The sequence below is a fragment of the Heterocephalus glaber genome, unplaced genomic scaffold (genome assembly GCF_053883595.1).
Source record: "Heterocephalus glaber isolate CG9 unplaced genomic scaffold, H.glaber_assembly_v1.0 deba00001428, whole genome shotgun sequence".
Lineage (NCBI taxonomy): Eukaryota > Metazoa > Chordata > Mammalia > Rodentia > Bathyergidae > Heterocephalus > Heterocephalus glaber.
Window position 1 is genome coordinate 28,052,548 of NW_028258293.1, and position 24,351 is coordinate 28,076,898.

The 24,351-nt window shown below is 52.4% G+C and overlaps 1 protein-coding gene and 1 long non-coding RNA gene across 2 annotated transcripts in view; one reads left to right on the top strand and one right to left on the bottom strand.

Moving 5' to 3' along the window:
• The window catches only part of Arhgef17 (Rho guanine nucleotide exchange factor 17), a 58,236-nt gene that overhangs the window by 9,302 nt on the left and 24,583 nt on the right, over nt 1–24,351 (top strand). The gene's annotated exons all lie outside the window — the stretch shown is intronic.
• On the bottom strand, nt 2,910–11,175 carry LOC147828039 (uncharacterized). The gene is made up of 4 exons (XR_015451479.1): nt 10,982–11,175; nt 10,602–10,673; nt 3,426–3,545; nt 2,910–3,110 (listed from the first exon to the last, which is right to left on the bottom strand). It is a non-coding gene; the product is annotated as an uncharacterized LOC147828039 (long non-coding RNA).

Genomic DNA, 24,351 nt, shown 5'->3' on the forward strand with positions numbered 1-24,351 from the left:
TGGCAGACTCTGAAATGGGGGCCCCAGGTCCCCTGGGATGCAGGAACCTATTGGAACTGAGGTTCTGGGTGGGAGTCCACCCTCCCACACACACCCCTGTACTTGTCAGCCCTCAGGGCCTCTGGGGCATTCCAGGTATAGAGGAGACAGTAAGTACCAGGTGCTGGGCTATGAGCAATGAGTTACCCCAAACCCATAATACGCAGGGACCTGAGGTCACAACCAGACTATCTGAGCCCTCAGAGGGGCTTCCAGGACCCCCTTCCAAGAGCTATGGGGTTCACTAGGGGTAGCCTGGTAGAGCACATGGAGAGCCATACTAGGGAACCAGGAGTCAGTCCTGGGATCCAGGCTAGCCTCAACAGTTCCCTGCTGTGAGGCCATGAGTGACTCCTTTCTCTTCTCAGAGCCACAGATCCCTCCAGACTCTCCGGCCCCAGAATCAAACCTCCTCCCAGAGCCGCTGGGAGGGCAGCAGCTGTCCTGAGCAGGATCTCCACTTACAGACCAATGTGTCGGCAGGCTGGGCCTTAGGGTACTGACACCCGCTCAGAGCGGCGCTGCTCCAGGCCTCTTCCCTTCTACTCCCACACACAGAGTCTTTGATTACACTCGTGACGGGCTATGGTGCTCACTCTGAGATCCTGTCGGCAGAAGTGGTGATGTTGCTGCGCGTGGGACATTCAAACTTCCCCTGGTTTATTTCCAGGGACATCATCAGGCTCTAAAACCCTCCCTGGGCAGGGAGAGGGTGGGGAGGGGTGTAGAGGGCACCTGAGGAGGGAAAGATGTGGGCTGACTTCAGAGGCTAGGGCTGCTGATGGATAGTATATTAGCTTCCTGTTGCTGCCATAGCAAATTGCTGTACTTTAGTGGCTTAAAACAACCCAAATTGCTTGTTTATGGTTCCTGAGGTCAGAAGTCTGAAATGGATTTCACTGGGCTAAAAGCAAGGTCCCTTTCTAGAGGAGAATGTCAGCCCCTTTGCCTTTTCCAGCTCCTGGTAGTTGGGGGCACTCCGGGGTTTGTGGCTTCTTCTCCCGTTGTCAAAGCCAGATGGATACCAGTAATGGTGAACCTTTTAGAGCTTTCAAAGATACAGCCTGCTGTGGCACACGTGCCATAGGTTCACCACCTTTGGATAGTGTCTTCAGATCTCTCTTGCTCTGACCCCCCTGTCTCCTCCTGTAGTATCCTTGTGATCACACTGGGCCCACCTGGATAATTGGGGATCCTTAATGACACTGCAAATTTTTTTTTTGCATAACATATTCAAAAGTTGTAAGGATTGGGGCACAGACATTTTGGGGCACTATTATTCTGTCCACCTGGGACCAACTCTTACCTTCTGAGATCCAGAGTCTCCAGTACGTGCTGGTCCTGGGCCTGCTGTACTTACCTTGCCTTTCTTTCTTTCCATGGTCCTTTGCCATTCATTCATTTAGCAGCCAACCATTGAGTTACTTTATGACCAGGAGGGACACGCAGGGAAAACTTGAACACCATCCTTACTTGCCAGGAGCTTTCAGCGAAGGTCCTGAGGTGGGTGAGGCCCAGAGGGAGGCTGGTAGAGCAAGGACAGGAGGGCCAGTGGGTCTGTTGGGGATAGGCTAGCTTCCAGAGGGAAATGGGACTAGGACTCGTGTGGTATGTCTCAGCCGAGGTTGGGAGGGAGAACAGGGCTGAGGGAAAGCCCCAGACGCTGGGAGATGGGGCTCAGACACTGCTTCCCATTCTGGGCTTAGAGCCCCTTCTGCAGCAGAGAGTTGGAGAATCTGTGTGCCTGGCAGGTCAAAATCTAACTCCCTTGCTGGGTGATAAATAACATGTTATTGGGCCTCAGCTCTGAGCCTCAGTTTCCTGCTCTGTAAAATGGATGAGTTATTACGAGAGCAAAGAGGTCGTTCTTCTGGTACCTTCAGCGCAAGACTCTGGGTGTAGTCAGCACCCAGATATGTGGCCACTTAGTGTTTGTTTTTGAGACTGTCACTCTTAACTCTAGCATTCTATGGTTTCAAGACAAGATTCTGAATTTTTTTCTAAGAGTCCGAGCCCCTTAGCTTGATTCTGCTTGTGATTTTGAGATCGTTACTGTCTCAGTTCTGTTGCCCTTTGTCCTGGGGCTGGGGGGCAGGTCCTGGGCCAGTGGTAGAGCAATGGGGGCTGTGGTGGTGGGGCTGGCTGACGGAGCAAGTGCGAGGTTGGTGTCTGTTTCCTGTTTACTGGTTCCCAGAGGGTGAGCAGGCCCTGCTTCTCAAAGCACTGTGGAGTAGGAGGGAAGGAGGCTGCACTCCTGGCCGCCAGCCAGCCCCACAGCCGTCCTCCTGGGACTGCTGAGACCCCACTCCTCACCCCCTGGACAAACATTCAGTGCTTTCCCAGGACAGAGTACTGGAGGTTAAGGAGCAGATGTGGAAGGGAAGGGGTGGGAGAATGGAAAGGGACCCCTCCCCCCTTAAAAGCCTTGCCGACTCCATCTTTCCTGGCTGCTTCTATCAATGAGGTTTTGCTCCTTGTTTCTCTCCAGCCCCCTTAGTCTCTCCTAGGTTGGCCTGGTGATGAGATGTCAAACTTCTTGGCAGGCCAGGAGGGCAGGAGGAAGAAGAGGCAGACCAGGGCCTTGAATGCCAGTCCACCTAGACAGACCCTTAAATACCAGCTATGTACTCTAACCACCTCTCACCCCTGCATTATGAGGATGGGGGAGCTGAGGCCCAGCCAGGGAAAAGGTCTACGAAGACCCCACAGCAGTGGACCAGACCCAGAAATCTCTGCTGTGCTCCTCACTGTTGCTCCAGCCCCACACTTGGACTGCTGGATAGAGGCAGCCACTGAGAGTTCTTCAGAGTAGGTAACATGCATGGTTCACTAGGCATCTGAGGAAATAATTCTGAGCCAGGACAGCAAAGGAAAGCTGCTGTATGTGTCAAAGGCCAGGAGGACAGGGAGGTCTCGGTTTGGCACGAGCACATGGACAGAGGCTGTGTGTACAGGAGCCAGGCTGAACACCTCAGTGTTGAGATGAATGGCGTTGGCAGTGGGAGCCATGGAGGATGACGAGCTCATTCACCCACTAGAAGGCATCTTCTGTGCAGTGATGGATGGTCAGACTGTGGGAACAAGGAGGTGAAAGCCTGAGCTCCAGGAAGCAGATGCCGTGTGGACCTTGCCTCACAAGGGGTCCCCAGGGAACATCCAAGCTCCACATGCCATCCCCAGTGGACTTTCTGTGGGAGGCCTGATATAGCGAGCATTGGAGGAAGGGAAGGACAGGCTGTGCTGCCTTCCTGCCACTGATTTAAGACAAGTTACTCTGCCTCGCTTTCCCCATCTGTGAAGTGGAGTCCCAGATGTGGCTCGGGGATTCACGGGTGCTCCGGAGCTGGGGAGTGATTGGTAGGCAAACTTCAGGCAGCCTTGCTCACCATGTGCATGGTGGGTCCTGAGGCGAGAGGCAAAGAACCCTTTTGATAGTTGTTTCCTGGATGCTTGGGACCAGGTCTGTGCTGTGGCTCTGGGGCCCTGGAAGAGGAGCAAGGGAGGGGCTGTAGAGAGAGGAGCAACTTAGATTGGGCAGCCTGATCAATTTCCCCATTAGGTGCCTAAGAACCCTGCAGGCTTCTTGCTGTGTCAGGACCCCTCCTCTCCCCTTTTACTGGACCAGTCACTTCCAAACTTCTCCAGAAGGCCAGCAGGGTGTTGCCTGGGGCGGGTGAGGAATTTCCGAGGGAATGGCTAAATTCAGCCCCAGCTAAAAATAGTCAGGGCCTGGCCCCAAGGCTGGAGAGGGAGGAGGGGGAGAAGGAGGAGGAGGAAGAAGAGGAAGAGGAAGAGAAAGTGGTAGGGTGGCACTAATCCCTGCCTGCCCAGCCTCATCACCTGGGCCCAGGTCTCTGTCCTCCAAGCACCTACTTCTTCATTCACACCAGGGCTTCTTCTCTGGGGGCTCCTTGCTTTCTTCTTTTTCTCCTCTGTCCTTGGCCCTGCTCTAGTTCCTGGGTCATGTGCCCTGTGTCTCTTCTGACCCTCTTTCTCCCCACCTCCCTCCATAGAGCTCGTGGCCAGTTACAGGCCTCTTGAAGAGGTCTGTGTACGATGTTTCCTGGCTTCCCAGCCCAGTGTCAGGAACTCTCCCTGCCCCAGGACACACAGCTAGTGCATCTCCACTCTGGTTAGTGGTAACCCACATCAAAGTCTCTGGGTGTGGAGATTGTAGTGGAAGTCCCCAGGTCTCTCTGGGTCTCAGTGCTTAGTTCTGGACAGGTGTCCCCACCCATGCCAAATCCTCCTGTTGCTGGTACTCAGTGGAGTTTTGATATACATTTATTAAATAAATAGTGTGGAAGAGGTAGGAAAAGGAGAATTGAACCCTGCCCAGGGGCTATTCTGCCCTGGGGGTTACTCTGAGATCCCCCTATTACCCACACTACCCTTTTGTTGTCTCTGCCCTGGGGACCAGGCAGGTGGACCTGGGCACATGGGCAAAGGATCCAGTAGCAAGTTAGTACCAATTTCGGGCAGGGCAGGAACTAGACACTGAGGCCCAGAGAGATGAGGTGCCTAGCTCAGGTCTCTGAGCGCAATAGAAAGGTGGTATTTGAACCCAAACTGGCCTCATTCTAAGTCTGGCAGAGTGAATTTTGCCTATTGCAGAGAGATAGGGAGGGAGCAGGAGGAGAACCTTCAGAGGAGATGTCTGCAAAGCTCATAGTCTTCCTGGGGCTGGGGTCAGGTCTGAGCACATCACATACATTAACTCACTCAATCCTCACAACAACCCTGTGAGGAGGTTCTGTCACCGCTATGAGCCACAGCACTGCGAAGGAGTTTGCATGGGTTAGGAAAACTCAGTGAGTGGCAGTGCTGGAAGTCAACCAGATGACCTGGCTCCATCACCCAAGACCGTCACTCAGATTCCTGGCTTTCAAGACTGCCTGGGGTGGGCACCACCAAGTTGGGCACACAAGGAAACAATGATCTCACAGGATTCACAGTCCATGGTCCTAGCCCCAGAAACTAGCACATAGTTATTCCATGGTAAATATGAGTTGAGTGACTCCATTGTATTGGAGGAGTGACCCTAGGGGAGTGAGAAAAAGTGATAGGTCAGCAGAAGGAATGAGTGTTTCATGCCTTCATGGCTCCAGGGGCCCTTCTCTTGGTGCTGGAGAGCGGCTGAGGCGGGACTGGACTCCCTACTGGTGTGAAGAACTCTGGCCCAGGAGGTTGAGAAGGGGCTGAGAATCGCTTCTCGGCCTTTTGGCTAAGATCAAGTGTGGAGAAGGGGCTGAGATGGGCCAGGGCAGGAGAAGGGGGGGTCAGGCCGGCAGTGCTGGCGCAATCCTGCCTGCAGTATCTGGAAAGCAGATCTCTTGGGCCATGGCCGGTGTGACTCAAATGGAGACAAAAAAACCTTCCATATTTGGACAAAGAGCCCAGAGAAGCCCAGACCCACAGCCAGCCCTGGCCAACTCCCCCATCTTGGCCTCCTGCCCTGTCTCCCTCTGGGCCCCTTACCCTGAGCCTTGCCCCATGAGTCCCCAGGCAGCACTGTGGCCCCCTCCCTCAGACATCAGGCTACCTTCTGTGTGGTCAGGCCTGGGTTTGTGTCTTGGGAAGGGATAGTGTTGGGCTGTGTGCTCAGAGCTGTAGATGCAGAGAGGAGCCCAGCCTAGCCCACGGGCTGGAGGGCGGACACACACCGGAACCAACACTTAAACCACACAGTACGGTAAGTTGACAGTAGTCCCCACCCATCCCGCTGTGGGCAAAACTGGGGGTGCACAACATGCAGGCACACACAAGTACACACTCATGCTCATATATGCTCACACTCCTCAATCCCCAGCAGACTTCTATACCCAGAAAAACATCTGTGCAAGTATAAGAAGTGAGAACTTAGCCTGGAACTCCTCAGACCTTCCCTAGATCAAGCTTTGAGGTCAACAGAGTTGGAGTAGGTAGATGTCAGCTGGACAAGTAATGTAAATATTCATCATCCATCTGGGAGATGTGACCTGACAAGGGACTGGGCTGGGCAGGGGATCCCAGAACTAGGAGAGGGCCTCAGCCCACTTTGTGCCTGGCAGCAAGCCCTAATTCCCCTGGGGAAAACCCAGCCATCTGAGGACTGGGCGCTTATTGTTGTTGATGGACTGACTGGGCACTGACTGCACAGCACTCCTAACTTTTCTCATTAGCTCTGGGTTAACTCTGGGATAAGCTTCAGGTGGTGGGTTGGGAGCCAGGGTAACCTGTAAAATTTAGTTCCACCGAGGTCCACTGGGGCCTGTAGGTACAGGGTTAGCACCAGACTATAGGATGAATAAGAAGGGATTCCCATGGGACCAGAATGTAGCTCAGTGGTGCTGTGCCTGCCTGGCAATCGCAAGGTACTGAGTTTGATCCCTGGTACTGAGAAAAAAACCCCAAAGAAACAAAGGGTTCCCACCCCAGGGAACCTATCTGAGAACCAAGGTCATAGGAGGCCAAGGAAAAGTCATGAGGCCCTGGGGAATCTCGAAGGCCAGGCCTGAATATCTGGACTTAATCCCTGGGTAGCAATATCTGAGTTTTCAAAAATAATGAAACTTTTTCTTTAGTGTCATCTTGACACTGAACTGTAAGCTGGCTAACCTCACTGACTTAAGTGAAGGTGGCGTGTGTCTACCCCCTAGATAAGGTCTTCCCCGTGTACCTCCATGGAGCTCCCAGGACTCAGTCAGAAATTACTTGCTGAAACTGGACATGGTGGCACATCATGCTGTAACCCCAGCATTCTGGGAGGCTGAGTTAGGATTGCAAGTTCAAGCCCAGCCTGCACAACTTAAAAATTTAGTGAGACCCTGTCTCAAAATTTAAGAATTAAAAAAAAAGGGGGGGTGGTCCCTGGGTTCAATCCCCAGTAGTGTGTGGGGTTAATAGAAAAGAAAGTAAAGTGCCTGTTGGGGGCAGAGGGGATCCCATCCAAGAAGAGAAACAAGGATGGCCTCCCTTTTGGTGTCTCGGGCTCAGAAGTGGAGCCAGCCTGGTGCCCTGGGCAGGGATAACTCTGGGGCCAGGACTTAAGAGGAGCAGGCTGATGGAGTTCCACCTGCGCCTGGGGCTCCTGTGAGCAGGTGATGATGCCTCCATCCAGGATCTCGGGAGGTGAGCTGGGGCCCCTTGATCAGGAGGACAGCCTGTCAGAGCAATGGGAGATCCTGTCTGCCCATGACTGCAACCCAGAAAAATAAAGCCCTCTGAGGGAGGTAGGTGCTGGCAGCCAACTGTGCTCCCAGAAGTATGCCCTTTCTTGGCCTGGCTTAGTCACACTGAGCAGTGGTACATTCTCCGGAGGCCCAGGAATCACCCTGGCTTCTCTAGGGTAGGGTGATTTAAGTTAGAATCAGGAAGGACTTTCCCAGAGTTGAGAGTGAAAAGAATGTGGATGAGCATGTGCAGGAGGAGGCCTAAGCCCTGAGGCTGCCAGGGCCTGGAGCTTGCCCACCTCAGGCACCAGTCTTCCAGCCAACCATATGTCACCAGCCCCATTCTTTAAAAAAATAGAGGATGAGTAGCAGTTGTTCAACATAAAAATAGGATGCAGAAGCCTAAGAACATAAGAAAGAATGCAATAGGCTAAATTACTGTGGCCAGGACATGATGCTGCCAGAGTGTGACATGGGTAGGGAAATTTGACTCTGGTAGGTCAGCAAGGAGCAGGTCACTGAGGATGACAGGGTTCAGCCTAAGTGCTTGGACTTGATCCTGTACCCAGCCGGTTTGATGTAATGTTAGCACAGACTGGAGCCAGGTGGAATAGGTTCAGGTTTTACTGTGTGACCATGAGTGAGTGCTTACCCTCTCTGTGGCTCAGTGTATGCACTTATAAAATGGGGAGAATGATGATGGCACTGATTATAGAGTTGTTAGGTGGATGAAATGTAATAATGTCTGGTGGCTGGGTTGGGGATCAGTGGGAAGCCCCAAAGTGTGTTGAAAGGGGAGGGAACATAGTGGTTTCTCCTAGCTGAGGAAGTTCCATGGGGATGGAGGAAGCAGATGGGGGTCTCCGACAGAGGCCTAGAGAATCATCTGGTGGGAATATGAGCTGAGTTCCCTGAGAGAGGCATCTGTTCAGAGGAAGGGGCTCAGCCTGCAGGGTGCGGTTGGGCTTGAAGAAGGAATCCAACAGATCTGGGCAGAAGGGGTGGAACGCAGGCCCCTCTCTCCACGCCTCGGAGTAGGGAGGACTTCCTGAAGAAACATCCCCTATGAGACTGGCAGTGTCCAAGAGGGGACCAATGAGGAAACCGAAGGCAGACAGCAAACACAATGGCTTCATCCACACTCAGGTCCCAGGGCAGCACCCTGTTCTTTCCTGCGATTTGCATTCGGTGGGAGCCACCTTGGGACCTGGTCCTGTGTGCAGGCTGGAAATGCAGGGTGGTGCCAACCAAAGATACCAGAGAATGACCAGGCTGGGGCAGTGATACCCTGAGGTGAAGGGAACACAGGAGTCCTCACCCAGGAGAGGAAAAACAGTGAAGGGCACAGAGGCTGCTCACAGCTGACACAAGGAGTTGGAGCCTACAGCGTTTCAGATCATAAGATGATGGGGGGGGGGGGGCAGTGCTAGGGATGGAACCCAGGGCCTCTAGCATGCTAGGCAAGCTCTCTACCACTGAGCTATAGCCTCAGTTCATGAAGTGGATTTTTTAAAAAAAATTTAATCTATTTTGAATAGATAATCTATTCATGAGGTTAAGATTAAAAGGATAAAATGTCTCCCTCCCATCCAGCTGCTTGTTCCCTCTCCTGCTCCACCCCAGGATGGCTAGGTGCTGGGTTTCTGTGGATCTTTCTCTCTGAAATACCAGCCAGTACATTGTCTGCCCCCCAGGTTCCACACAGGTGGCAGCACGTGACACACTGCTCTGCCCCTTGCTCTTTACACATTAGTATCCACACAGACCTCACCTTTTCAGTACTTTGAGGGCTACCAGTCTCTTTCCTGTGCTACAATGCTCTTCAACCGTGTAAGTACCAGACTGTACGGAATCATGTGTTAAAGGGTATCTGGGTTATCACAGACTTTTGCTGTTAAAAACAGTGCTGCAGTGAACAAATTTTTTTCTTTTTTCGGTATTGGCAGTTAAACCCAGGGCCTTCATACTGAGCTATATCCCCAGTCCATTCATTCATTTAGTTGTTGGGTTTTTTTGTACCAGGAATCGAACTTGGGACCTTGTACTTTCGAGGCAGGCAGCAGAATCACTGAGCTAAATCACTAGCCCCATTCATTTAATTTTGAGATGGGTTCTCAGGGAATTGCTGAGTTTCCCAGGCTGGGCTCAAACTTGTGATCCTCCTGCCTTAGCCTCCCAGAGTGCTGGGGTTATAGGCACACCCATCTCAAGCTTTTCGTATATACATCATTTTTCGTGGACATCACTTCTTAGGAGTAGAATCATTGAGACAAAGGGTGTGTAAATCTCCAGCAGCATGGAAGAGGTGGTTCCCCACAGTCTCACCAGTTCAGACCTTTGCAAAATGATATCTTGGTGCATTTTAATTTGCACTTACACTGAGCAAGGTTGAGCATCTTCTCCTGCATCCAAAGAACACTAGGTTCCTTCTTTTGCTAGTGGTTCAGTTCTTTTGTCCATTTTTCTGTTGATTGTTGGCTTTTGGTTTTATCTATTTCTAGCAACCCTTTAAATATTTTGAGGGAGATTAGTTCATTGTCTGGGTTATGAATTGCAAGTATCTTTTCCTGATTTGTCAACTTGACTTCTGACTTTGTTTATAGTGTAGTTTCGCTATGGAGGAGGTTTTATTTTTATGTGGTGTAATTTATCAAGCTGTTATTTTATAGCTGCTAGATGTGGAGTCATAGTTAGGAAGCCTTTCCCACTCCAAGACTGTAAAGCAATTCTCCTATGTTTTCCTCTGGTATTTTATGTTTTCTTGTTTTGTTTTACATTTAAATCTTTGATCTCTTCGGAATTTGTCCTGCTGTGTAGTTTGAGTTGTGGCTCTAACTCTGCTTTCTTTTTCCCTGGGTGGCTGGTGTTTAAGCTGAGGAATGACTTGGTCACAATTGTAGTATCTTTCTGGCATGGGTGGGAAGGTCAGCAGAAGGGAGTGAGGCTGTGGCTGCCGAGAGTCAGTGGCAGAGGGATGAGAATGAGCTGCATTGGCACCTGTGGGGGCATTTGGAGGTGGGGCCACAGCATTCCCAAGTTCTTCATCCTTGCTGTGTGACTTTGGACAAGTCCCACCCTCTCCCTGGGCCTTGTTTTAATTTTTTTTTTTTTTGGTACTGGGGATTGAACTGGGGTCCTTGCGCTTGCGCAGCAGGTGGTGAAACCACTGAGCTAAATCCCTGGCTCATCCCTGGGCCTTGAGTATCATAGCTAGAAGGGGCCCTGGACATCACTCTGATCCCAGGGCTGCCTGTGGGGAGGAAGGTATCCCAGAGGTGGGCTGGGAGGGTGGCTGTGGATCTACCCCCCACTTGGGGTTGCCTGAAGTAGATGGAGGGCTGGCAGCAGAATTTACTGTGTTCCTGCAGGGTACAGGCGGAAAGGAGCGGGCACCCACTTAAAAATACTCACTGTAGCTTGGCATAGCAGGTGGGTGGGGCAAGTCCTCTGTCAGCCTTCTGGATCCAAGCATGCCAAGAGTTCCTGGGGGAGGGCCGGGGATTTAGCACGGTGGTTTCGCTGCCTGCTGCGCAAGCGCAAGGGGGGCAGGCATGTCATCTGCTGTCTCACTACTGTGGGCTAGACCAGCCATAATCATTCTTGGGATGTCCCCTTCCCCCATGAGGAGCAGCACCCTTTTCCTTTCCTCTGGAGATACAGGGATGCAAGAGTGGACAGACCACACGCCTAGGACCTAGGCTTGGCAGTGCCCTGGACTTGCTTTGAGACTTTGGATGAGTCCTTGGTCCTTGGGGTCTCTGACCATTAAAGGAGGAGCTTGCCTTGCTTACCCTGGCTGCCTCCACCATTGATTAGAACCAGAAAGTGATATCTTGAGGTCCATGCCTTTTCCCCTTTACAGATAGGAAAACTGAGGCCATGGAGGAGCTATGACCCCTTTCCCTGCCTTGCAATTCTTGGCTTTCCTAGGCCTATGGACCCTCCTCCTGCCCCAGCACGGCCTGTACCAACTCCCCACCCCCACCCCTGGGCCCCAGTGGTCAAATTCCAGGGCTGCTGTTGCCATGACAACAGCCAGCTCACAAGGCCCCTCCTCCAGGGCTTTCTACCAGGCCCTTGTCCAGGGAGGAGGCAAAGAGGGCCTTCTACCCCTGGAGGACTGGAAAGTGGCAGGCTAGGGAGGCAGTCAGATCCAGCTGGTTTCTCAGTTGTTTTCCAAAGGAGAAAATGGAAAAGGCACAAAGTACTGTCAGCAAGTGCTACTCTGTTATCACAGAGAGCACAAGGAACAAAGGTGATCACCTGGGCTCGGGACAAAAGAGCCAACCAAAAAGCTCCTAATCTCTCTTCTAGAGAATCACCCTATAGAAGGTCCAGAGACTAAAGCATTTTAGAATGGAAGGCTAAGGGAGATTTCTCCAAGGTTACAGCTGTGCAATGCTAAGGCTACCCAGAATTGCTAAGGACCCAGAGGGGTCCAGCCCAGCTTGACTTCCTCCCAAGCAGACCTGGCTATAGTGGAAGGAGTTCCTATGGTACCGTTGGTGGGGGTGAACTCCTCAACTGTGGGAGTTTACAAGCAAGGCTTGGTAGGACTGCCTGCCCTGGGAGAGGTTTGGTCCAGTCAACCTCTAAGATGTCCTGCCTTCTAAGTTTCTCTTAGAAATTTATTCCTAAAATAAAAATGGTCCTACTCATAGCAGCCAGTATTTATTGAGCACTCTCTTTGTTCTAGGCACTATGCTAAGTAAGTCCTTTGTGTTATCCACTTTATAGACGAGGAAACTGAGGCACAGATGTGGGCTTCCTGGAAGTCAGCCAGACATAGTGGAGAGTGGTCTCAGACTTTACCCTCCCATTTCCAGTGGCCTCTCCCCACCCTCTGTCTCTCTGCCTCTCTGCCTCTCTGTCTCTGTCTCTGTCTCTGTCTCTGTCTCTGCCTCTGCCTCATTTATTTATTTTTTTTTTTGGTACTGGGGATTGAACTCAGGACCTTGCACTTGTGAGGCAGGCACCGGAACCACTGAGCTAAATCCCCGCCCCCCTGCCTCATTTTTTGGTATTATCTTTAAATGATGTTTATATAGTGCGATTATACATGCTTCTTGCTTCTTTCATTTACTAATTACATCTGAACCCTTCTCCATATCATTTCAAAGATTCCCATATCTAGATCATGCCTGTAATCCCAGCAACTCAGGAGGCTGAGCAAGAGGATCTCAAGTTTAAACTCAGCCTGGGCAACTTAGTGACTCAGTGTCTCTAAATAAATAAATAAATATGGCTGGGGAGGGAGTTCATTGTGAAGGCCCTAGGTTCAATCTTCACCCCCACAAAATACATAAAGTAAATAAATAAATATAAAAGGGCTGCAGATATAGCTTAGTGGTAGAATACTTGCCTACTACAGGTTCAAATCTCAGTACCACCACCAAAAATAATAAATCTCCATAAGTGCATTGACTCACTGGGCCCTCTTGGATTGGATGTTCCAAGCCTGGGTGCTCTCAGGGTTGCTCCTGGCTGGAAGGTGCCCCCTTTCCCGACACTGTGGAAAGATGGAGCTCCTCTTCTTCCTGGGGTCCCCTGGGTGCAGGAATCCTGTGTGCTGAGAGCCCTTAAGCAGGGTTCTTAACTCCCCTGCTGCCTTGCCCTCCTTCTGTAGAGCAAGTAATAATAAGGTCTACCCAGGACCATATTTTGAGGTTAAATCAACCCCTGTGAAGCGATTAGTAAGCAGACAGTGGAATCCCTCAACATAAAGTTACTATTTTTAGGTTTTTGCTCTCTTTCTGTCTGCAGGCTCTGTGAGGTTAATTGATTTATCCACAGCTCCAACTGGTCAGTGCCAGAGGCAGGGCTTGAGCCCTGGTCTCACTGCTGCTTATTCCTGTGAACCTGAGCAAGTTGTGATTCATCACTGAGCTGCTATTTCCCTGTGGAGTTGCTGTGATGGTCTCTGAGATTAGGTCCTGCAAGTGTTTTATGAACTCAAAGGTATTAGATGACCAGCAGTGCCATTTACTACCCATAGATATGACAGCAAGACTAAAGAGACCCTGATATTCAAAGCTGCAGCTCCAGAGCTCAGAGGAGGGGCAGGTCTAAGCTGTGAGGATAGCTTCCTGCAGGTAGTAGTCTTAGTCCTGGGGCCTTGGGAGAGAGAAAGCAGGCTGACCTTCAGCTGTGAATCTTGCTGTCCACTTTGTGCATGTGTGCACACGCACACTCACAGGTTCACTAATGGGTGTGTGTCCAGGCATTAGGGCTGGTCACCAGTTGTGGATAAAGTACAGTAAGGCCTGGATGTCCAAGCTGCCTGCCCCTGGTCAACTGGGACAGAGACTGCTTCTGCCAGCATGGTCCAGGCCCAGAGACAGCCCCTGGAGGTTGGAGTAGACAATCTGTGGAACAGGGCCTCGAACTGCCCCTGGGCATCATGACCTGCTGTCATAAAAGGGGTTTCTTTGGGCTCTGGTTTATGCCAAGGTCACCAGGTCCAGGGATGGAGTGACTGGCTGATAGAATGAACTTAATACCCCGCCCCCATTATCCCCTGGGTCCCAGAATAGGGTGGGGCTTGAGAAAGTGAGGCCATAGGCAGCCCAGCTGGCTGGTCACCTCTGGTTAAGCTGTGGTGAAACAGCCCCAGAGACTTAGTTCTGGCTCAGCTCACTACTGCCACCCTGAAGTCCTGAGTTGCCTTCCTTTTTGGGCTTCAGTGTCTCAATGTATGTCCCATGGAAAGGAATGGTCCCTTCTCTGCCTCCCTCCATTGAGAGAGAGTTGAACAAAGACTTTATAAATGTGCTGCACACATTCATTGTACTGATACCTACCTTCATTCATCCATTAATTCACAACTAGGCACTGAGTGCCTCCTGGGGCCAGGCTGTGGTGTAGGCCCTCAGGCTCCAGGGACACAAAAGAGGAGACCCTCCCTTCTAGAGCTCACAGACTTCGTTATACTGCAGGTCTCTAGAGCCCTGGGTAGCCTGCTGAGAGCAGGACTGACACAGTGTAGGTCCGTAGCATGTTGACCAGAAGAATGTTGCCGGGGGAGCTATCCCAGGATAGTTAGATCTGCCCTGGTCTGTAGTGGGGACAGTCCCTGAGGAAGAAGAGGTAGGGAGTGAAGAGGGTTTAAGAGGCTTCCTGGAAGAGGCAGAGCATTAAGTTAGATGGGACTTGAATAGGACCAAGAGGAAGGAAGCCCGCAGCAGGGCAGGGGAGGGCTCCAAGATACAGAGGTGGGGTTAGCCTGGTGTAAGGCAGTGAAGAGGCCAGCCTGGCTGCCTATAGGACTGGGAGGTAAGGTTACAGGCTGGTGGGGGCTTCCTCCACCTTAGGCCTCCCTGGGCCTTTGATGGCCAGAGTAGCAATTCTGGCACTATGGTAAGGGGGGAAGATGGCCTCTGTGACTACAGGACTGTGAGCGCCCCCAGGACTTACCCACAACCCAGGCAGCTCCCTTCCCCTGGGGCTCTGGCCTGAGGCTGGCCTGGCCTTTCCCAGGGTGCCTGGCTCACTGCCTAGTGAGTCATCTTCCGCCCCAGAGGCAGGACACCCCGTCTCACCCAACAACACACACAAATGGAGGCCCCGACCTTGGGTCCCAGGCAGGGAGGGCAGGAGGGGCTGGAAACAGACCCTGGAAGCTTCCGTTCCCACGACCCCTCACCCCAGCCTCCCTGCATGCTAGAGAACTGGTGAGAGAAGAGAGGAGCCCTCCTTCCAGAGCACCTCCTGAGCAGTAGGTGCCCCTCTCTTTCCCAGTAAGGAAACTGAGGCTGAGGGAAGGATGTTCACAGCCATGAGGTGGTGGTGCTGGCCCAGACCATATGAGGCTCGGTTCCTTGCACAGTGTTCTGCTGCTGAGCAAGGTACTTTCGACATTTTGAATGAAGTAATGTGGAGGGGTGGGAAGGGAGGGCACCTGGAGGTCATCTGAACCAGAGGTGCTGAGCCATGGCCAGGACACAGGACCACCAGTATATGGGGAAAAGTGTGTATGTAGGGGTGCATTTCCTGGGAGCTCATAAAGTAGGGCTACCAGATTTAGTAGATTGCACCCTAAGATTTCATGGGCCCCCAGTGGTGTGCCTGCCCCTGTGCCCCACTGTCAAGGGAGGGGCAGCCTCGCCCTGCACTCAGACAGGAATCTCAGAAGATCTGGCTTTCAGTTTCTCTGCCTGTAAAATGGGGGTGCCAGTCCTTGGGTCTTGGGCTGAGAAGATGATTAAATGCAGAATTTACCAGCTTTTCACATCTGTTGGGACCTAACTAAATCCCCACCCCCCACCTCCTGTTTCCGGCTATCATCAGTGATGTTAAGAAATTTTCCTTCTCAGCCTAGAAGGTCCAGCTGTATAGTCTTGAAATTAAAGGGGCGGGGTGACAGAGAAGAAAGAAAGGAGAAAAAAAATCCCACATGAAAAACACGAGTTAAATTCAAACCACATGCTGCACAGTCCCTTCCACGAGGGCCTCTGCTGCCACCTGCAGGTGTCTGGAGTCCCAGCTTCCTTCCCTGAACCAGGCTTGATTGGTGCTGAAATAAGGGAGAAAGGTCAAGCTGCCTGTCCGTTTCAGGTCTCCAGGTAGGACTTCACCACCCCCTCAAGGAGCCTGGTTGGGAATTTAGAGTCTCCCTGATCTTTCCTTCCCCCTTTGTTTACAGAAGGGGAGTTGAACCCCAGAGTAAGGAGAAAGTTGGCTAAAAGAGCAAGACAGTCAATAGATATGTATTATGCACCTACTATATGTTGAGACTTGGTCTTTGCTTTTGTAGACCTTATAGTTGGGGTGGGGAAGGCATTGAGACCTTTCTCCTGTTTCCATCTGTGTCTCAGCTATCCAGGGAAGAGAATTTACCCCCCAATTCAGGGTGTCCTGTTCTTTGCTTGTCTTCTCACTTAAGTGCTCTGTGACCCCGGTGACATCACTCAACCTCTCTGATGTGCCAGTTACTTGCAGTGAACTCTCAGTTTAAGCTCCTTCACTTCTTGGAGTCTTTGTTTCCTTATCTGTAAAATGGTGATAACCCAGAGGATTGGTGTGAGGACTTAGACAATGCATTTAGAAAGCACCTCCCTAAGCATTAGCTAGCTATAGATGGAAGTCCCCCCCTGAGGATACGGGGAGTGTACCTCATACCTGGAGGTCCAGCAGGGCTCCCACGTGCAGCCATTAGGGTTTCTTCTGGGCTAAGAGGTGGCCCAGCCAGGTCCAGCTCCCAGAACCCAGACCTGAGCCCCAGCACAGGGAGTGAGAGTTGCCACCCAGTCTTCCTTTCAGTCCATAGTGATGGTTTCTGGAGGGCGTGGTAGGGGCCAGGGATTTAGCTCAGTGGTTCTGGCGCCTGCCTCACAAGCTCAAGGTCCCAAGCTCAATCCCCAGTTCCGAAAAAAAAAAGTGTTGGAAGGGGTGGTAAGGCTTTCCATGCTGGTCATGCTGGTGTCTCAGCAAGACACTTTGGGGTCAATAGAGGAAGTCCGAGTCCATCAGAGATCATCCCCTTGTTTCATTTCTTCCATCAGAACATTAAAGACCCTGGGTTCCTATTCCAGCTCTGCCACTTACTGACCATGTGACCCTGGCTGCAACCTCACTGAGCCTGTGTTCTCAGCTAGGTGGTTCTCCGTGTACCTGTTGTCAGATGGTGCCTCAGCTGGGACCTCTTTGAAGGCATCCTCACTCAAAACTCTGGTGCCTAATGCTGGCATGTGGCTGGGACCTCACAGGGCTGTCACAACACGTGGCCTCTGCTTGTGGCTAGGCTTCCAACATGAAAGCTTCTTCAAGAACGAGCAAGTGGGAGATTATGGTGGAGTACATGGCATGTGGATGTTACATAGCGTCACTTCTGCTGTGCCCTGTGGTGGAGGCAGTCAGAGATCTGTCCAGTCTCTAGGGAGTGAGGGAGATCTGGATTTCATTACCTTATGGGTAGAGGGCCAGCACCTCGATATAAGATGTGGGATGGACAAACTATGGTAGCTCTCTTTGAAAAACATCACCAGTCACATTCATGTAGGATGAATGAGGATAAAATGAAATGGTGATGTACTTAATGCATGCCTCGCACATAGTAAGTGCTCAATAAATGAGCTTTGATTTTTTTTTTTCTTTTGAGACAAAATCTCAATACGTAATTCAGGGGTCAGGGATTTAGCTCAGTGGTTCCAGCGCCTGCTGCGAAAGCTCAAGGTCCCAAGTTCGATCCCCAGTACCAAAAAAAAAAAAAAATTGTCCAGGGCTGGGGATTTAGCTCAGTGGTTCCGCCGCCTGCCTTGCAAGCACAAGGACCTGAGTTCGATCCCCAGTACCAAAAAAAAAAAACAAAACTAAAACAAAAATATGTAATTCAGGCTGGACTTGGACTCACTATGTAGCCCAGCCTGTCCTCAAACTTGTGATCTTCCTGCCTCAGTCTCCCAAGCGCTGGGATTACAGGCATGCACCACCATGCCTGGCTTGGTTATTTTTTATCATTATTGAAGTGGCCTCTTCATTTTTTGCACCTCTGTCATAGAACCACATGGACTGTCATCCTCAGACCTCTGTGCAAACACATGTCCACAGATGACCACTGACAGAAGAGACACATGCAGTGTCACTCAGTCGCACCTCCAAATGCACACATAGACCCCCCTACACAGGTCAGTGCCCACATAGCAGGAAGGTCCTGAGGGTCCTGCTTAGGTACAATTCCCAAAGCATGTTCTCCAGAGTAGCCAGTCTCTGAGGAGCCCTATGGCTTGGACACTTCCCTTCCAGTTGCCTGTGAGGCCTGGGAACTCTGCAGATCCTTGAGGGACCCTCTTTCCAGAAGGGAAGGTCTGAGAGAAGAGAATGTGACCTGGAAAGGCAAGGAGAAGAGACCAGTGAAGAGGGAAGATGTCTCAGAAAGGAACAAATGGAGAGACTGAGGCCCCAGGAAGCGAGGTGTTTTGCCCAAGGCTATACCCCAGTAAGTAGCAGAGCTAGGATATGAGTTTGAGCCACATGGCTCCAGAGCTGTCCTTCTTAGTCTCTATACCAAGGTGTCCCTTTTGGGGAACTTTTGTCTCATTGATGAACCGAGGACCCAAGGAGGCAGCAACCATCAGTGAAATGGATGGTCCCTTAGCTTGGGAATATCCAATGCCAGCTTCATACCTGAAGACATTGATGGGATCAGGAGTACAGGCCAGGCTAGCCAGGTCACCAGCCAGGGATGGGTTCCCAGGGCAGAGGCTCCTTCTTGATCCTAGATTACCTGTGGACAGCATTTTGTTTACCTTTATGGACCAGGAGAACCTGTTTATATCAGTTCTTCTTGAAGTAAGAAAGGCAGCTCAGGTAACCAGCCTGCTCGGAGGCAGGAGAAGGCCCAGCTATGTCCCTGAGGCCAGGGAGGAGCCGTAGGCTCTCTCCCAAGGGAAAGGCCTTAGAGCATGGGCCTGGGAGGCAGCCAGTTGGCCCCTATCCTTTACTAGTTAGGTGACCTCTCTAAGCCTCAGTTTCTTGTTTTGTAAAATGAGAGAATAACAGTAATAGAGCCCTTAATGTAGGGCTGCTGTGGGAGCTGAGAAGCCAGGGCTTGCTAAGCAATGGTAGTGTACCTGACCCTGAAAGGTGTTCAAACCGCAGTAACAGCAAGGATTCTGATTATAGGGTTCCCCATGTTCCAGTTTGGGCAGCTCTGGGACCCAGTGACTCTCTTGACAAATATTTATAGAGACCTGCAGATGAGGAGGGCTGGAGACCCACCCTGCAAGAGCCCGATGACACTTGCTTTCCAAGATTGCATGTCTTCTTCACAAACTGCCTTCCTATGTAGACTGTGGTGCCCAGCAGACACAGACCCCTTTTCTTACTTTTAAATCCCCAGCACAGTGCTTGGTACCTAGTAGGTACTCAATAAATATGTATTGACCTAATCAACAAGTGACTAAAAGTTAAAGTAGCTCTCTGTCCATTGAACTGTATCAGTGGGGCCATTCATGTATTCACCTGTCATTGATTCACCCACTTTTCTGCCCACACTTTTAATATTTATTCATTTGTCATCATTCCATCCTTTTATCTACTTAGCCTTTACTCATCATCCATCCATTAGTCCATTCTGTGTCCAAACTTAATCATCCTCAGTTGCCCAACTTGCCCCGCACTAGCTGCAGGACCCCACCAAGCCAGTGCCTAGTTGCAGGAGGTCTCTGTGGGGCTTAGAGTGGGCGATGTGTCTGGAGGCAGTTAAGCTGGGCACCTGCATTCCTCAGAGATGGAGAAGTTGTCAGCAGCTGGGTGCAGGTAGGAAGAATTAGGGGTTCCCCAGTGGCTGGCAGAAGGGTGGTCCCAAGGAGCTGGGACTCTCCTGGATTGGGGTGGTGATCTTATGGGGCAGACCCCTTTTCCCCTCTCTGTCCTTTGCCTTCCCCTGACTAAAGAGCAGGTGGGGGCTGCTCAGTGAGGGGAAGGAGTCTGTGGGTGGTTGTGGGGTAGGGAGAGAAGGGCCTGTGGGCCTTTACCAACCACCTTGTACACTTAGGAAAATTCTGAGCCAAGCTTGCTCTAGACAAGTGCAGGCCCCCAAGAGGGAAAATGATACCAGCAGCCAGACAGGAGCTGAAAGGAACAACAGATCCATACCTGCAGGAGGTGACCTCGGCCCCACCCTAGCTGAAGGGCTCTGGTGCCTGCTCACACTGTTGAGGGGCAATCCCTGGAGACCCTGACTCAGCCACTGTGTGCTGCTGTTGCTTCTCTTAGCTTTCTTTCGTTTCCCTGCCCCACCAGGCTCCCCCCGTTACCATGACAACAGGCTTGGATCTAATTAGCCATCCTTGATGTAAGCAGTTAGCAGCAGGCAGTGCCTATGGCACCAAGTGAGGCCCTCTTCCGAGGTAGGGGCCTCCAATGAACTCTGCCTTCTGGTGCCCACATGCTTCTGGATCTCTAGGCCTCACCACCATATTCAAATTCTACTTCCTCCAAGAAGCTCTCCCTGATGCCTTCTGTCCAGGCAGAGGTGCCTCCCTCTGCTGAGACCCTGTGTGTGGACTGGGAGCTCCTGGAAGGCAGCAAAGGTAGAGTCATCTGTCTCTCAACCCCAAGCTCTGCACTGCCTCCCACTCACTTGGAGAAATTGAGTCTAGAGGTCAGGTGGCTTGAGAGGGTCAGGGTAGAGGAGGTATCCTGACAAACCCACAGTATCTGACAGGGGTTCAGTATCCAAGGTGGTCACGCAGTGTGGGGGGAGGGGGCTCAGGCCACAGGTGCTCAAGTAGGGTTATCTATGGGACCTAGCTGTCTGTCCTGGACACAGGGTGTGTCTACCCCCTGCCCAAACCCTAATCAGTACAACAGTCTGCCTACTCCAGACTCTTTTCTTTGAACTCCAGCCCTGAGAGGAGGAAGGGAGAAGCAGATATCCACTGCCCACAGGGAGGCCTGCCAGCCATCCCTTGGGAGAGGAAAAGGCAGACTCATTCACTGAATTTCTAGGCCCAAACTCATGGCAGAGGAGGGCTTCAGGGCCTCTCCAAGGACCTTTGCTTCTGCCACCCAGGAGCAGAGAAGGCTTGGCAAGGACCTGCTGCTCCAGGATAGGATATGGTAGCTGGTGGGGCAGGCTTCAGGCCTTGTAGGCTCTGTGCTGCCATGCATTAGAATTACATGGAAGGCTGGTTAAAAGCACTTGCTGGACCCCATCCCAGAGTTTGTGATTCATGGAGGGGAGGTGAATATGCATTTGCAGCACATCCTTAGGAGGTGCTGGACTCTTAGTCCAGGGGCTGCACTTTGAGAACCACTGCTGTAGAGGGACCAGAAAGGGGCTTCGTGCAGAGTATACTCACTCCACACTCTGCAGAATGAATGAACAGTTTCTCTGAGCTTAATCCCGAGGGGAACCCAAGGGAGATGAGTTCATACAGAGATGGTTCATTCACTTACAAAACACAATCTCACCAAGCACCTATCAAGTCTGAGCTATGACCCCCACCCTGCATCCCCCCTCATTTGTGCTGTGCTCATTGCCCTGGGGCCAGCCACTGTGTGGGGTCACACTGGCTTTCATCTTGCTGTTCTCTTGGAAATCTGTTCTCGTTTTCATTTTTTGGCTTTTGGGAACTGACTGTTGCATATGGAGTAAACACTCTTATGTTGGTTGTTTTGGACTCTGAGGAGGCCAATGCTGCCCATGACAAGGCCTGTGTTTTCGGGAGGGGAAAAGGAGTAATCCCCTTGGAAGGAGGTGGGGGCAGGAACTGCCTGGTTGAGAGCTGAATAAGAGTGAAGAGTGGGGGCGGGGGTGGAATAGGACAGGAGACTTCAGGGGCCAGCAGTGGGGCTTGGTCCCTGGCAGTGGGGATGCCAGGGAACCTGTGTGTGTTGGTTTGCTTCTCAGCCAGCTGGTGACTGCTTGGTGTGGGGAGAAGGAAGGAGGAAGAGTTACTGGGGGTTGGTTATAGGGCCCTGCCTTACAAAGGACATGGACCTTGCCTTGAGGGAGGCAGTCTCCACAGTCTCCTGGGAAGAAATGAGCATCAATCTAGTCATTGCTCACATGTTTAATTACAAACTGTGATACCTGATTAAGGTAAAGAAAACTGAGACTTAGAGCACAGAGCAAGCATACATGAGCTCATGTAAACATCAGAGAGAGCTTCCCTGAGGAGGTGACATTTGCATAGACTGATCTTAAAGGAAAAGAAAAGGCATTGCTAGAAGGAAAAGACTTGCCAAGGCCCTGAGGCAAGAGAAACTGTAGTCTGTTTCTGGATGTTAAAACAGACCTATCAAGGGAAGAGGCATGTATTAGCTTTCCTGTCAGAGGACACAATACCAGACACCTACAACTTAAAGGAAGAGAGGTTTATTTTGGCTCATGGTTAGTGGATTCAGTCCACAGTCAGCAGGCTCCAAGGCGGAAACATCATGGTGAAAGGGTGTGGTGAAGGAAAGCTGCTCACCTCAAGGAAGCCAGAAAGCAGAGAGGAAAGGGAGGAAGTGGGGAGGGTGATATATTCTCCAAAGGCACCTCCAAGCGGGTCTCACCTCCCAACAGTACACTTGTGATAGATACACTGATGAGTTACGAACTCATCAGTGGATCAACCTGCTGATGAATATACCCCCTAAATGATCTGATCACCTTCCAAAAGCCATCTTGGAACACAGGAGACTCTGGAGGGACATTCTAGATCTAAAGCATTACAGAGTGGGAGGGGTGGACAGATGGGCCTTGCTTGGATGATGAGGTGTGGATGTCCCCACTGCAAAGGAAACCCAGGTGAAAGCAGGTTTGGGAGGAGTCAGCTTGGGGCTAGGTGAAAGTCAAATTAACCAGGGTCAAGGCCCAGCTGCAGGGAGCATCAGAACTACCTCCCATGCAAGGGTGGCAGCTACGGCAAAACCACCTTGCTCACTTTCCCACCCCAATCCTGGCTAAGCGTGTGTGGGATAGGTTCTGGCCTCACCTTGGGATTTGAGGAAGTGGATCTTGCTTGGAGATACTAGAGAGCACAGACTAGTGGAATGAGGAGGAACTAAGTGCCAGAGCCCCTCCCAGTGAGGGGCTGGGGGACCAGAGAGGACCAGGCCTGGAACACTCAGAGACAATGCCAGGTACAAGACACTGGCCAAACTAGGTGGAGTGGCTGAAGGGATAGGCATAAGGATGACTCCAAGTGGGCCCCTGGTGGTCGCCCCCCTCTGTCATACCCAAGTGTTCCTCCAGGGGCAGGAGCCTGTGGAGTTATCAGGGATGTGTGCCTCCATGGGTGCCTGTGTCTGCCCTGCCATGGATGCGGGAACACGGACGCAGGTGCCACAGTGTGCAGCCAGGGTCAGGTTCGTGGGTCAGGGACCAGATCTGTGTGGGACTGCAGTGTGTTGACGTGGGTGCACTCGACTGACCCATCCGGCACACGGGCCAACGAGGGAGGGGCGCACACTGCACACAGACCTGCTCTGTGTAGGGATGCACGCGTCCCATGCGTGCATCTGTGCCTCCACGGTGTAAATCCGGTTCAGTGTGTGCCCAGGCTGGGTACCGGTGTGGACGGAAAGTGCGTGTCGCGGCACATACTCGCCTTTTTGCATGGTTGTGCACGGCAGGTGTCCTGGGGCTGGGTTGGGGAGAAGCTGGCCAGCAGAGGTGAGGTCCCGCGGCTCTGGGCGGGCCGTGAGAGGAGGGGCGGCGCGGCGAGGCGAGGCGAGGCTCCGAGGGCGGAGACCCCTCCCCCATTGGGCGGGGCGCGGGGCTCGCCGGGCTCTCTCCCAGCCCACGGAGGAGGCCACAGCGCCACCGCCAGCCCCAGCCGCGCCGCCGCCTCGCTCCCAGCGACGCTGGAACTGACTCCGCCACCGCGAAGGGGCTGAGTCCCCAGAGAAGCAAAGGTGGGAGGACCCCGCCTCCCTGGCCCCGCACCGACACCCCACCCCCGCCACCTAGCCGATCCCGCCCCGGCGGCGGGCCGGCCGTATGCTGCAGATGGTGAAGACCCTGGCCCAGTTCACCATCGCGCTGGAAGACATGCGTGAGCTGGGCCCTGCCGCCGCCTCCCAGGAGCCCGCCGAGGGCAGCGGCGCTGACTTGGAGGAGCTTGGAGAGGCCCAGGTACGGGGAGGAGGAGGGCAACCAGGACCTGGGCCATGGTAGGACTCAGCTGGCCCAGGAGGTCGGGGAGTCAGGCACGGGCAGATGATGGCGCACAGGGCTGAAAGCTCAGATAAGGGGCCCAGCTCCCTGGGCACTGGGCTTGGGGCGCTGTGACCGGCCATGAGGTCAGGGAGGTTGAGGATGAGGAGCCTTGGCAGGGAGCGGTGTGGCTGGCAGGGTGCTAAGGTCAAGGCCCAGTGACACTCGGCTTATGGAGTGGGTCAGGATGGAAGCAGATTTGTTGCCAGGGATCTGTTGGGGCCACAGGCTGGGTAGCAGGAGGGTTTCTAGTGTCTCTCTGAGGCTTGTGTGCTGGAGAGTAGCCACCTTTGCCTGCCCCTTGCTGTCCTCCCCCGGCTGGACCTGCTGGGCTTTAGAGATGCTGTTCTGCATTCTGGGTGGGAACTGTGGTGTCCCAGTTCCCCACTCAGTATGCGCCCAGCGAGGGAGGGGGAGGCCACCAGTCTGTTGCCTTGCCGTTGTGTGTTTTTCTGGGCCTGGCCTCTGATTGTTCCACTCTTAAGGCCCAGTGGTGGCTGCATGGCTGTCCTC